At 40.3% G+C, this 15,162-nt stretch overlaps 1 protein-coding gene across 1 annotated transcript in view; it reads right to left on the bottom strand.

Moving 5' to 3' along the window:
- WNK2 (WNK lysine deficient protein kinase 2) overlaps nucleotides 1-15,162 on the bottom strand; it is a 133,765-nt gene that overhangs the window by 44,428 nt on the left and 74,175 nt on the right.

Here is a 15,162-nt window from a genome sequence, read left to right as displayed (position 1 = left end):
TAGGGAATGAGATGCCTCCAGGTTTCTCATCTCGAGATTGCTTTGGCTGCTTGTGGTCTTGTTATTCCATTTAAATTTTAGGACTGTTTATTCTATTTCTATGAAAATGCCATTGGAATTTTGACAGGGATTGGGCTGAATTTATAGTTGGCTTTGCATAGTATGGATATTTAGCAATATTAATCCTTCCAATCCAAGAACATGGGATGCCTTTCCATTTATTTCAGTGTCTCATAGTTTTCAGTGTCTCATAGTTCTCAGTGTATATAGTTCTTTCCTCTCCCTGGTGAAACATATTCCTAGATATGCTATTGTTTTCGACGTTACTGTAAATGGAATCGCTTTCTTTTTTTTTTTTTAAGTTTATTCTGAGAGAGTGTGTGTGAGCAGGGGAGGGGCAGAGAGAAAGGAAGAGAGAGAAGCCCAAGAAAGCTCTGCACTGTCAGCACAGCGCCCAATTTGGGGCTTGAACTCACAAACCGTGACAGCATGACCTGAGCCGAAACCAAGAGTCAGACACTTAAACAACTGAGCCACCCAGGTGCCCCAAAATTGCTTCCTTAATTTATCTTTCAGGTAGCTTGTTAGTACATAGAAATGCAACTGAATTTTGCATGTTGATTTTGTATCCTGCAACTTTACTGAATTAATATTCTAACAGGGCGTTAAAAAATTTTTTTAAGCTTTATTTTTGAGAGAGTGAGTGAGCGAGAGAGTGTGAGTGTGAGCGGGGGAGGAGCAGATAGAGGGAGACACAGAATCCGAAGCAGGCTCCAGGCCCCAAGCTGTCAGCACAGAGCCTGATGCAGGGCTCGAACCCACGAGCTGTGAGATCATGACCTGTGCCGAAGTCGGATGCCCAAACCGACTGAGCCACCCAAGCACCCCTCTGTGGGGTTTTTGATGGAATCTTTAAGGGTTTCTATATATAAGATTATGTCATCTGCAGAGACAATTTTACTTCTTCCTTTCTGATTTAGATGCCATTTGTTTCTTTTTCTTGCCTAATTGCTCTGGTTAGAACTTCCAGGACAACGTTAAATAGAAGTGGTGAGTGGGCATCCTTCTCTTGTTCCTAATCTAAGAGGAAAGGCTTCAGCTTTTCACCACAGAGTATGTTAGCTGTTGGCTTGTCCTATATGACCTTTACTATGTTAAAATACATTCTTTTAATATCTCATTTGTTGATTTTTATCATGAAAGGATGTTGAATTTTCTTAAAAGCTTTTTTCTGCACCTGAGATGAGCCTATGATTTTACCCTTCTTCCTGCTGATGTGGCGTATCGCATTTATGATTTGCTTATGCTGAACCATCTTTGCATCTCAAGAATAAGTCCCACATAACAGTTACCATTCTTTTAATGTGCTATTGAACTCAGTTTGCTATTATTTTGCTGAGAACTTTTGCATGTATATTCATCAAGAATACTGGCCTATAATTTTCTTGTGGTGTCCTTGTGTGGCTTTGGTATCAGGGTAATGGTGACTTGATAAAATGAGTTTGGAAATGTTCCTCTTCGTTACTTTTGGAGGAGTTTGAAATGGATTAGTGTTAATTCGTCTTTAAATGTTTGGTAGACTTCACCAGTGGTCTGGACTTTTGTTGGGAGATTTGATTACTTACTTAATCTCCTTACAGTTACAGATCCATTCAGGTTTTCTAGTTCCATGATTCAATCTTTGTAGGTTGTGTGAGTCTAGGAATTTATCTTGATTTTTTCTAGGCTGTCCAATAGGTCAGCATGTAATTGTTCATGGTAGTTTCGCATGATTTTCTGTATTACTATGGAATCAATTGTTGTGATGCCTCATCTTTTAATCCTGACTTTGAGTCCTCTTTTTTTCTTAGTCTAGCTAAAGGTACGTCCATTTAGTTTACCTTTTCAAAAAAGCTTACTCTTCATTTCATTTACATTTTGTTGTTTTTCTGGCCCATTTATTTCGGCTCTCATCTTTGTTGTTTCCTTCCTTCTAACTCTGGGCTTTGTTTTCCTTTTTCGAATTCTTGGAGGTATGAAGTTAGGTTGTTTGAGATCTTTCTTGTTTCTTAATGTAGACCTTTATCACTATAAACTTTCCTCTTAAAACTGCTTTTGCCGCATCCCTTAAGTTTTGGTGCGTTATGTTTCCATCTTCATTTGTCTCAGGTATTTTTTTATTTCCCTTTTGATTTCTTCTCTGAGCCACTGGCTATTCAGATGTCTAGTTTTCGTGTATTTGCACTTTTCCTGCTTCCCTCCCGTTACTGATTTCTAGCTGCATAGCTTCATGTAGTCAAAAAAGACATTGTGACTTCAGTCCTCTTAAATTTAAGACTGGTTTCATGATCTTCCAAGTGATCCTGGAGAACCTTCCATGCACGTTGATAAGAATGTGTGTTCTGCTATTATTCAGGGGGCGGGTGGGGAGAAGGTATTCTGAGCGTCTACTAGATCCATTTGTTCCACTACAGTGTCATTCCAGTCAGTATTTCCTTATTGACTTTCTGTCTGATCTACCCGTTATTGAAAGTGAGGTATTCAGAAGTCTATACTGTTTACATCTTTTGATTGGAAAACTTAATCCATTGACATATAAAGTAATTACTGATAAGTAAGGACTTACTCTTGCCATCTTGTTCATTGTTTTCTGGCTTTGTAGTTCTTTATTCCTTTCTTCCTCTCATGCTATCTTCCTTTGTGATTTGATGATTTTTCATAGAAGTGTGCTTTGTTTTGTCTTTTGCATACTAAAGCTATTTGTGATAATGTGAGCCTTACATTAAAAACACAGTTATAAATAAGTCCATTCTGAGCTGGGAACTTCAACTGCATACCAAACTCTACACTTCTACTTCCCGCACACATATTTCATGTTTGGTAACACAATGTACATCTTTTTTTACATTGTGTATCCATTAGAAATTATTGTAAATATAGTTATTTTTAATACTTTTGACTTTTGACATTCATACTCAAGTGATTTGTACACAACCATCATACTCTGGATGACCATATGCTTACTTTCACCAGTGAATTTTACACTTTCATGTCTTTTCATGTTACTAATTAGGATCCTTTCACTTCAGCTTGAAGAATTCTCTTTAGCATTCTGGTATGGCAGGTCTAGTGGTGTTGAACTCCCTCAGCTTTCATCTGAGAAAGGCTTTCTCCTTTATTTCTGAAGGACAGCTTTGCCAATATTCTTGGCTATCAAGTATGTTTTACTTTCAAAACTGCAAATATATCATTCCATTCTCTCCTGGCCTGCAAGGTTTCTGCAGAGAAATCTGCTGAAAGCCTTTTGGGTATTCACCTGTTTGAAATGAAGTGGGTATTTTTTTTTTCTCTGTCTTGCTGTTTTCAAATTTCTGTCTTGATTTTTGATAGTTGAATGTGTCTTGGTGAGGTCTTCTTTGGGTTCAATCTATTTGGGGACCTGTAAGATTCATGTGCCAAGATGTACATAACTCTTACTAGATTTGGGAATTTCTTAAATAAGCTTTCTGACCTTTCTTTCTCTCTTCTTCTGGGACTCCCACAATGCAGATAGTAGTTGCTTGATAGTGCCCTCAAATTCACATATGCTTTCTTCGCTTTTTTCATTCTTCTTTCTTTTTTCTCCTATGACTAGTTAATTTCAAATAACCTGTCTTGAAGTTAACAAATTCTTTCCTCTGTTTGATCAAGTCAGCTATTCATGCTATCTATTGCATTTTTTACTTCATTCATTGTATTCTTCAGCTCCAATATTTGTTGGTTCTTTTCATGATTTCTATTTCTCTACTGAACTTCTCATTTTCCTCACGTATTTTTTGTTGAGTTGTCTCACGTATTCTGTTCACCTTAAAAATACAACTGTTATTTTGCCAAAAAAAAAAGTGGGGGGGGGTATTCTTAACAGAGAATTTCAATCTGGGACAAGCTAGCTATGGTAAAACAACAGGCAAGTCTGGAGAAGAAGTCCAAAAAGGAGGCTCTTTTATAGAGGAGGGGGGTGTAGGGAGGGGCTGATGTAAACTAAAAGTGCATTGAAGTAAACTGGGAGCTGGAAGTATAGTGGTTTTTCATTGGCTGAGCTGTTGCCAGGAAGAAACCTTCCTTCCTCTTGCTGGGGTAGTAAAGTAGCATCCACCTGCAAGGTCCCTCTCTTCCTGCTGGGTTTGCAACTCTGCTGGCCCCCTGACTCCATTATAGACAAGGTTTCCTTCTATTAATTTTCACAGTTCTCTTGTAGTTCACTGAGCTTCCTTAAAACGGTTAAGTTTAGGGGTGCCTGGGTGGCTCAGCCGGTTAAGTGTCTGACTTCGGCTCAGGTCATGCTCTCACGGTTTGTGAGTTTGAGCCCTGTGTCAGGCTCTGTGCTGACAGCTCAGGGCCTGGAGCCTGCTTCGGATTCCGTGTCTCCCTCTCTCTCTGCCCACCACTGCTCATGCTCTGTCCCTCTCTCTCAAAAATAAACAAACATTAAAAAAAAAGGTTAAGTTTGAATCCTCTGACAATTCACACATCTTCAATTCTTTGGGGTCAGTTACAGGAAAATTACTGCGTTCCTTTGGTGGTGGTATGTTTGCTTGCTTTTTTTTATGTTTCTTGTAACCTCGTGTTGCTAACGTTGCACTGATGAAACAGTCACCTCTTGCAGCCTTTACAGATGGGTTTTGGTGGGTAAAGACCATCTGTGAATGGGTGCAGGACATCAGCTGGGTAGGCTGTAGTGGTTCTAGGACAGGCCCAGTAGTGGAGTCTCCGCGCAGGTCTATCAGCCAACATCAGCATCAGCAAAGATGGCAGAGGTCCTCAACTACAGGTGGCAGCAGTGGCTATAAGGGCTCTTGGGGTCTTCAGCCACGAAGGCTTCTGGGTACCTCCTAATGTTTTTCCTCCCATGGGGATGTCACAGCTCAGGTGATTCTTCCTGGCACAGGGTCCAGCTTGTGGGTAGTGGCAGCACTGGTGTCTGAAGTACAGGTGCCTATGGCACAGATATGGAGCAGAAGTCTGGAGGGCAGGCACCCACAGGGGGATGATGGCCCCAGGTTCCGGGGCACTGGCTAGCCCACAATGATAGTGGCTCCAGTGCCTCAGGTGCATAAGTGTGGCGTTGTCATGGAGCTGAGGTCTAGAGCACAGGTGCACCCGGAGCAGCCGGGGTTCAGTAGTCTGGGATCTGCACAGGGTTGGGGAGGCAGCAGACAGTCCTGGTCCCAGGCTGGCACAAGAGCACATCCTTCTGGGAAGAGGGTACAGCAGAATCTCCTTCTGCAGAGGGTCTATGGCAGCAATGGCTATCGGGCTACACCCACGGCAGAGACGTCTTTTGTGAGGCAGGCCACTGGGGTCTGCCCACTAGCAAACGGGTCCTCTGCTGCGAAAGCTGTGGGGACCCCGGGCTGCTGCAGGGGCTGCAGAGTCCCTCCGAGGGCCTCCCCAGAGCATGCCACTGGGGGCCATGATGGCACTCGCCATGGCACTGACAGAGCCCCACCTTCTCTGATCCTAGCCATTTCCTGAGGCCTCGTGTAATCCCATCTCCCCAGGGATCCTTTGTTTGCAGTTGTCTATATTTTTGCTCCACTGTGTTGCCACAGGTTCTTAGCTGGACACTTAAGCCCTCCCAAGACCGTTTCCACTAATGGACAGGTGTATGTTTCCATGGGGGGCATGAAGGCTATAGCTCCTACACTGCCTCCTGCTGACATGACCCCTCCCAGTCATCCTGGGGTGGGGGGTGGGTGGCCTCTCTCTCTCTCTCTCTCTCTGTGGTTTTCATCTGGGCAGAATTCTTCACTCCTCACGTGAATTCCATTTGTCCTTTCCCTTTTTCTCGACAAATGTCATCTCTTTTCCAACATCTGGCTGTGTCCATCTGCTTCACTCTGATGAACACATGTTGGCTGTGACAATGCAGCATCCACCCCCTCCCTTGTGTGGCAGGGAACAGCTGTCCCTCCTTCCAATTCCAGGGATGTGCACATAACTGTCTCAGCATGCAGCCACCTGTCCACATGATTGCTTTAGAGGCAGGTCTGACTCCTAGTTCTGCAGAGTAGAGTCAGGCCCGGAACTTCAGAACCCTTCCGAAAAGAAATAATTCTCTTTTCTGCCTGCACTTGACCCTGGAAGACCAACACACTGAGGTCCTCCAGCAATCTTGCCACCATAAATGACAAATGTGAGAGGTTTTAATTACCGATTTAATTTTTCTATGTTCATAGCACTTTTCAGATTCCGTTTCTTCTTATATAAGTTTGGTAAGTTATATTTCTCTAGGACATCATCCGTGTTTTCAAATTTATAGGCATGCAGTTACACATAATATACTCTTAACTCCTTCTCAGTGCTAGTCAGACTGAAGCAATGTCTTCTTCATTCCTGGTCTTGACTGTGCCTTCTCTTTTCTATGCTCAGTCTCACCAGGGGCATACAAATTTTATCAGACATTTCAAAGAACCAACTTCAAGCTTTGTTAACACTCTTTTGTATGTTTGTTTTATATTAATTCATGCTCTTATCTGTTGCATTTCCTCTTTGAGTTTTTCTTTTTATAGTGGAAATCACTGATTTTTAGCTCTTTCTCCTTTCTAATATATGCATTTCTTCAAGATTATAGATTTAGCTGCACGCCCAAGTTCGGATATGTAATATTTTCATTTGCATGATTTTCATGTCATTACCATTCAGGATGTTTTCTTGATTTCCATTATAATTCCTTCTTTGCTTCATGAAATATTTACAAGTGCATTTCTTTTTTTAATACTTTTTAAAAAGTTAATTTTTGAGACAGAGAGAGAGAGAGAGAGAGAGAGAGAGGTAAGAGGTAGAGAGAGCACACAAGCTGGGGAGGGCCAGAGAGACAGAGAGAGAGAGAATCCCAAATAGACTCTATACTGCCAGCATAGAGCCCGACACGGGGCTCAAACTCATGAACCATGAGATCATGACCTGAGCCAAAATCAAGAGACACTTAACCGAGTGAGCCACCCAGGTGCCCCTATGAATACATTTCTTAACTGAAAAACATATGGAGAGTTTTTTAGATATCTCATTTTTTTTTTCAAAGTTTTTTTTTTATTTATTTTTTTTGGGACAGAGAGAGATAGAGCATGAACGGGGGAGGGGCAGAGAGAGAGGGAGACACAGAATCGGAAACAGGCTCCAGGCTCTGAGCCATCAGCCCAGAGCCCGACGCGGGGCTCGAACTCACGGACAGCAAGGACAGCGAGATCGTGACCTGGCTGAAGTCAGACGCTTAACCAACTGCGCCACCCAGGCACCCCTAGATATCTCATTTTTTAATTCCAGCTTACCCAACTATAGCTGAAGAACACACATTGAATGATTTTGATCTTTGAAATCTGTTGAGATTTGTTTTGTGTCTTGCATACAGCTAATTTAAAAATACCCTACGTTGGTTAAGCGTCCGGCTCTTGATTTCAGCTCAGGTCATAATCTCACAGTTTCGTGGGTTTGAGCCCTGTGCTGGGCTCTGGGCATTGACCGGGCAGAGACTCCTTGGGATTCTCTCTCTCCTCTGCTTCTCCCCGGCCTATGCTCTGTCTCTCAAAAAAAAAAAAAAAAATTATTTTTTAAATCTTAAAAAAAAAAAAACAAACCCTGTGTGGACTTGGAAAAAAATGTGTATTCTTCAGCCACTGGGTGATCTACATATAGACCAAGATTGCTAATTCTATTAAAATCCATTATATCCTTAATGACTTTTGTCTTCCTGTTCTAAAGGTTCCAATAATGATTGTAGATCTATTTCTTCATTTACTTCTGTTAATTTTTGCTTTATGTATGTTGAGGCTATGTTATTAAAGACACACAAATACAGAATTCTTCTGTCTTCTTGAAGAGCTGAATCTTTCACCATTATGTTTTTGCCTTAAAAAGCCTACTTTTTCTGATACAAAAAGATCTACACTAGCTTTGTTTAGGTTAGTATTTGCATACTGTATTTTTTCCCTGCGTGTTTACATTGAACTTTCTGTATTCTTAGGTCTTAGTTTGTTATTCGTTTGTTTCCTTTTTTCATATTTGGCAACCTTTGACATTTAGTCCATTTCTATTTAATTACTGACCTATTTGGGTAAAAACTACCATCTTACTAATGATTTTCTATGTGTTCTGCTTGTTCAATGTTACATTTTCTCTCCTTCCTGTTCTTTTGTTTTTTAAGCATTCCTCCCCACTACACCCCGCCACCATGAGTGTGTGAGTAACCTACTATCTTATAATTCTCACAGGGGCATTCTAGAGACAACAGTACACATTCTTGATGTTGGCCCTTCCCACATAATGCAAGAACCCAGAAGCCCTGTGAGTACAACTCCTTCCCCCTCATAAGTATCCCTGTATTTTCACGTATTTTAACACAACAAATATATTTGAACTCTCAAAAAACACAACACTTTTATACAGTCAACGTTCATTTCGATCTACCCATGTATCTACAATGCCATTACTTTTATTCCCTCCTGCATTTCTGACATTCCATCCAGGATAACTGGAGGTTTTTTTTGCTTAATAGTATCTCCTCCAGTATTTCTTTAGGGGAGATGTGGATGTGATCAATCATTTTGGTCTTTATTTCGTCTTGACTTATGTAGAATCCTATCACCAAGCAGGGATTCGAAGCTGGCGCTTATTTCTGTTATCATTTGAGGGTAGTAGCATTTGGTGGGTCTCCTGGCAAACACTGTCTCTACTAAGACAGGGGCCACCCAGCTCACTGTTGCTCCTTTAGAGGCACCTGCTTTTTCCTTAAGCATTCTTTCAATTCTTCTGTTCGCCTCTGTACTTTCACTACAATATGTTTAAGTATGTTGTTTCTCAGTTTGGAGGCCTTCTTGAATGTGTGGTTAATGCCTTTCAACTCTACATTATCTCCTCAAACTTGATACTGTCCTATTCTTTTCCTTTCTGGGGCACCAATTATATCATGTTTGACTATCTCACTGAAATCTCTGTTATTTTTTAGCTCCTTTTATTTTTTTAGTTCTTTGTTAATTCTGCCTCCAGCAGTGGACAAACATCCTGTGAGTCTTAGTTTTAACTACTGTATCTTTCAGTTTCACAATTTCCATTCAATTGGGATTTTTTATTTGGGGCCTATAAGCAAAATCCACCACAATCAACATAATGAATATACTCATCATTCTCCCAGACGTTTGTTCATGAACTGTGTAATCTACACCCCCGCCATCCCTTTCCTGCCACACTCTCCTTCCCAGACAACTACTGATCTGCTTTCTGTCCCTATAGTCTCCATTTATATGTGATCATATAACATGCACTTTTGTCTGGCTTAATTTAGCCAAAGCCTTTAGACTTTGCTATAGTCTTTAGACAAAGACAATAATTACTTTGAAAATCATCCATGCTATTGTAAGTACCAATAGTTCATTCCTTTTTTATTATGGAGTGGTGTTATGTTGTATGCATAAACCACAATATGTTTATCGGATGGACAGCAGGTGGGGCTAGTTCAAGGTTTGGGCTATTATAAGTAAAGCTGTTACAAACATCTGTGAAAATCCTCATACAGACATCTGCTTTGGTTTCTGTTGCACAAGGAATGGCTAGATAACCAATGAAACCATTTAGCCCTGGACAATTCTTTTTTGGGGGGGGAGATTTTTCAATATAAAATCAGTCTTTTTAATTGGTACAGGAGCATTCAGGTTAACTATTCCCTCTTGGATGAGTTTTCACAGGTTGTGCCTTTGTGGAATTAGTCCCTTTCATCTAAGTTGTCAAATTCATGTGTGTAGGTTTGTTCATAGTATTCCATGACTATGATTCCATGATTGTTATTCTTTTATGCAGGTACTGTAGTGATAACTCTCCTCTTTTATTCTTGATACTGGTATTCAGAGATTTATCAAAATTAGTGATTTTTTTCAAAGAACCAATTTTTGCTTCATTAGTTTTGTCTGTTGTTTTTCTGTTTCAAATTTCATTGATACCTGCTCTTTATTCCCTTCATTTTGCTTGCTTTGGATTTATCTTTTCCTAGTTTTTTAAATTCAAGATGAAAGCTTGGGTTATTGAATTGAGACTTCTTTTTTCATCTAACCATGTAGTGCTATAAATTTCCCTCTAAGTACTGCATTAGTTGCATTCCACAAATTTTAATATGTTGAATTTTCATTCTTGTTCATTTCAAAACGTTTCCAATTTTCCTTGAGACTTATTCTTCAACTTACAGATTTATCTATTACTGAGAACAGAGTGTTGAAGTCTTAAACTATAATTGTGGATTTGCTCACGTCTCCTTTCAAAATAAAGCTTTACTGTTAGGTGCATTCATATTTAGAATTGTTAAATCATCTTAATTAACTGGCCCTTTTATGTAATGTTTCTTTTTTTTCTTTCTTTAGCTAAAGCATACTTGACTTACAATATCCTACTTGTTTTGGGTGCACATCATACTGATTTAATATTTTTCTACATTACAAAATGATCCCCGTAAGTCTAGTTACCATTTATCACCATACAATTGTTACAATACTGACTATATTCCCTATACTGTACTTTATATCCCCATGACTTATGTAAAACTTGATGTCTGTACCTATTAATCTCCTTTACCTACTTAGCTCATCTCCTAGCCCCTCTCTTCTCTGGTAAACAAAAGCTGTTTCCTGTATCTATGAGTCTGTTTCTGTTTTGTTCATTTGTCCTTTCCTTTTTTGTTCATTTGTTTTTAGATTTCACATGTAAGTGAAATAATATGGCATCTGTCTCTGACATTTCACTTAGCATAATATCCTCCAAGTCCATCTATGTTGTTGCAAATCATGAGCTTTCATTCTTTTTTACGGCTGAGTAATATGTGTGTATGTGTGTGTGTGTGTGTGTGTGTGTGTGTGTGTGTGTGTGACATCTTTATCCATTCATCTTTGGATAGACACTTAAGTTGCTTCCATATCTGGGCTATTGTCAATAATGCTAATAATGCCACAGGAGTGCATGTATCTCTTCAAATTAGCGTTTTCATTTTCTTTAGATAAATACCACAAATGGAATTTCTGACTCATATAACAGACATATTTACTAATTTTTTGAGGAAACTCCATGCTGTTTTCCATAGTGGCTGCACCAATTATTCCCTCCAGCAGTGCACAAGGGTTCCCTTTTCTCCACATCCCCACCAACACTTGTTATTTCTTGTCTTTTTTTTCTTCTAGCCATTCTGACAGGTGTGAGGTGGTGTCTCCTTGTGGTTTTGACCTGTGTTTCTCTGATGATGAGGGATGTTGAGCATCCTCTCATGTGTCTGTTGGCCAACTGTATGTCTTCTTTGGAGAAATGTCTGTTCAAGTTCTCTGCCCATTTAATCAAGTTGTGGGGTTTTTTTTTAATTAACTTGTGTAAGTTATTTATATATTTTAGATATTAACCCCTTATCAGATGTATGGTTTACAAATATCTTCTCCCATCTTCTCCCAAAAGGTTGCCTTTTCATTTTGTTGATGGTTTCCTTTGCTGCACAAAAGCTCTTCCCAGTTTGGTGCAACCCCATTTGTTTAGTTTTTGTTGCCCTTGCCGAGGAGAGTGGTCCAGTTTAATTCTTTTGCATGGAGTTGTCCAATTTTCCCAACACCATTTATTAAAGTGACTGTCTTTTCCCCACTGTATTTTCTTTCCTCTTTTGTCACAGAATAATTGACCACATATGCATGGATTTATTTCTGGACTGTATTCTACTCCACTGATCTGTGTGTCTGTTTTCATGCCAGTACCACACTATTTTGATTACTACAGTTTAATAATATAGTCTGAAATCAGGGAGCATGATACCTCCAGCTTTGTTCTTCTTTCTCTAGACTGCTTTGGTTATTTGGAGTCTTCTGTGGTTCCACACAAATCTTGCAACTCTTTGTTCCAGTTCTGTGAAAGCTATTGATATTTTGATAGGACTGCAATGAATCTATATTTTGGTAGTAATATGAACATTTTAACAATATTAACTCTTCCAATCCATGAACAAGGTATATCTTTCTATTTATTTGTATTGTCAGTTTCTTTCATCAACATCATGGTTTTCAGAGTACAGATCTTTCCCATTCTTGGTTAAATTTATTCCTAGGTATTTTATTCTTTTTGATGCAACTATAAATTTTTCACCTTAACATAGAAATATTTCTGAGCTCAGATGGTGAAGCATCTGACTTTGCAGGTCATGATCTCATGGTTCGTGCATTTGAGCCCTGCGTCAGGCTCTCTGTTGTCAGCATGGAGCCCACCTCAGATCCTCTGTCCCCCTTTCTCTGCCCCTCTGCTGCTTGCACTCTCTCAAAAATAAATAAACATTTAAAAAGTGCTTTATCTCTCAGAAATGCAAACTATCATCTGAGCTTACAGCAAGTAATAATCTTTCTGTTGGTCTTGCCTTGATGTTGATAGCTGTTGCCTGATCAAGGTGGTGGCTGTGGAAAATTGGGGTGGCTGTGGCACTTTCTTCCAATGAGACAACAATGAAGTCTGCCACATTGACTCCTCCTTTTACAATCAATCTCCCTATGTAGCATGAATGCTGTTTGATACCAAGGAACTTCTTTCAGAACTGAAGTCAATCCTCTCAAACGCTGCCACTGCTTTATCGACTAAGTTTATATAATATTCTAAATCCTTTGTTGTCATTTCAACAATCTTCATAGCATTTTCACCAGGAGTAGATTCCGCCTCAAGGAACCACTTTCTTTGCTCATCCATAAACATCCATTTAAGTTTTATCATGAGAATGGAGCACTTGAAATATAATAATAATAATGAAAAAGCTTGAAGTATTCTGAGAATTACCAAAATGTGACACAGAGACACAAAGTGAGCAAATCCCTTTGGAAAAATTGTGACAATAGACCCTTGACACAGGACTGCCACAATGCTTCAATCTGTAAAAAAAAAATAGGGTATCTGTGAAGTGCAATAAAATGAGATATGCTTGTATTAGTTCTGTTTTTCGGTGGAGCCTTTATAGTTTTCTATATATGACGTCACATCATCTGCGTATAGTGGTAGTTCTACTTCTTCCTTTCTGATTTAATTTGGGTGCCTTTTCTTTCTTTTTATTGCCTAACTGCTGTGACTACGACTTCCAGTACCACGTTGAATAAAAGTGATGAGAGTGGGCATCCTTGTCTTGTTCTCAGACAAAAGTTCTTTTGATGTATTGTTGAATTTCATTTGCTAATATTTTGTTAAGGCTTTTTGCATCTAGGCCCATCATACTGATTTGTAATTTTCTTTTTTTGTAGTGTCTTTGCTTTGGTATCAGGGTGATGCTGGCCTCGCAGAATGAGTTTGGATGCATTCATTCCTCTTCGGCAATAGTACGGAAAGACAGGTACCAACTTTTCTTTAGATGTTTGATAGAATTCAACAGGCAAAGATGGCAGCAGAGTAGGAGGACCCTATGCTTACCTCGTCCCACAAATATAACTCGTTATGAAATCATCCTAAAAAGCCCCAAAATCTGAAGACTGGCAAACGAACTCCACAACTAAAGGTAGAGAGGAGACCACACAAAGAAGGAAGTCAGAGCCGTGGCTTGGGAGAGAAATGGAGAGTGACTGCTGCAGTGGGGAAGGCCCCATGGTCACAGAGACGGATGAGAGATAGACTTACATGCGGGGGGAGCACACAAGGAAAGCTAACCCCCACGGCAATTGGCCTGGAAAGCGAGAGGGACCAAATTTTGTGAGTTCTTGCAACCAGAGGGGCTTAAAACCTGTGGTTTTAAAGGTTAGTGGGCTTGGCTGAGATAGAGCCTGGAAGGTACTATGCTGCTCTTGGAGAGAAGGCAGGCAAACAACCTGCAGGCATACGGTATGGAAATGGGGATCCAGAGAGCACCTGGGGCACACGGTAGGGAGGTGGTGTGCTCACCTCAGAGTGCATCCCAGAGAGGCACCATTCACAGAGAGACCACTCTGGGAACAAAGGAGCTCTCCAGTGTCATTTCCCTCCCCTGCCCCTCAGCATAAGCATAGGGCCACCTGCGGAAACCAGCGCTCTACTTAACTTGCTTATGCCAAGCCCCACTCCGACCATGCTCCAAAAAAACGGCACTTCCCAGTCACGCTTGCCTCAATCCCGGCATAGTGGACCCCCTCCTCCCCCTGAGAAGACCGGCGTAATCCGCTACTCACACTGCATCTCCCAACTTGGGAGTTTTGCTCGGCTTCCGTTCTGGCAGCAGTGGCAATAAGGCTCACTGCACAAGCAGACCAGAGCACATCTAGTTAAAACACGCCACATTCAGGCCAGGGACCAAACACTGCCCACAGGAGACAAAGAGAGCCCCTGAGGCCAACTGGTCAGAAAAATAAAGCAGCCAGGACACAAAAGCATAGCCCACACAGCACACACTGGAGACACTCCCTGAAGTGTGAGACCATGAGGAACGGGGGACACTACACTGCAGGGCACTGTATGATTTCCTCTTAATAAGGCCATTAGCCTCAAGAACAGAAGACATAGCTGACTTGCCTAACACACAGAAACAGGCACAGGGATGTAGACAAAATGAGAAGACAGAGAAATTTATCCCAAATGAAAGAACATGACAAGGCCACAGCTGGAGACCTAAAAGAAACAGATATAAATAACATGCCTGAAGGAGTATTTAAAGCAACAATCATAAGGATGCTCACTGGACTTGAGAAAAGGGTGGAAGACGTGACTGAGACCCTTAACACCAAGATAAGGAATAACATAGGAGAGATAAAAGGCTCAATAAACAAAATGAGAAATATGCTTGATGGAATGAATAGCAAACGGGAAGAAGAACAAGAAATTAATGACCTACAAGACAAAGGAATGAAAATTAATTAAGCTGAACAAAAAGAGAGAGAAAAGAATTATGCAATACAAGAATAGACTTAGGTAGCTCAGTGACTCAAACATAATAACATCTGTATTATAGGAACCTCAAAAGAAGAAAGAGAAAAGGGAGCACGAAATTTATTTGAAACAATAATAGCTGAAAACTCCCCTAATCTGGGGAAGGAAACAGACATCCAGATCCAGAATGCACAGAAAACTCCCATTAAAATAAACAAAACCAGATCCATACCCAGATATGTTGTAATTAAAATGGCAAAATATAGTGATAAAGAAAAGACACTTAAAGCAGCAAGACAAAATAAAATAGTTACATACAAGGGAAACCAC

Source organism: Felis catus, chromosome D4, assembly GCF_018350175.1.
Source record: "Felis catus isolate Fca126 chromosome D4, F.catus_Fca126_mat1.0, whole genome shotgun sequence".
In the NCBI taxonomy this organism is placed as follows: Eukaryota; Metazoa; Chordata; class Mammalia; order Carnivora; family Felidae; genus Felis; species Felis catus.
This window is presented reverse-complemented; position numbering and strand designations above follow the sequence as displayed.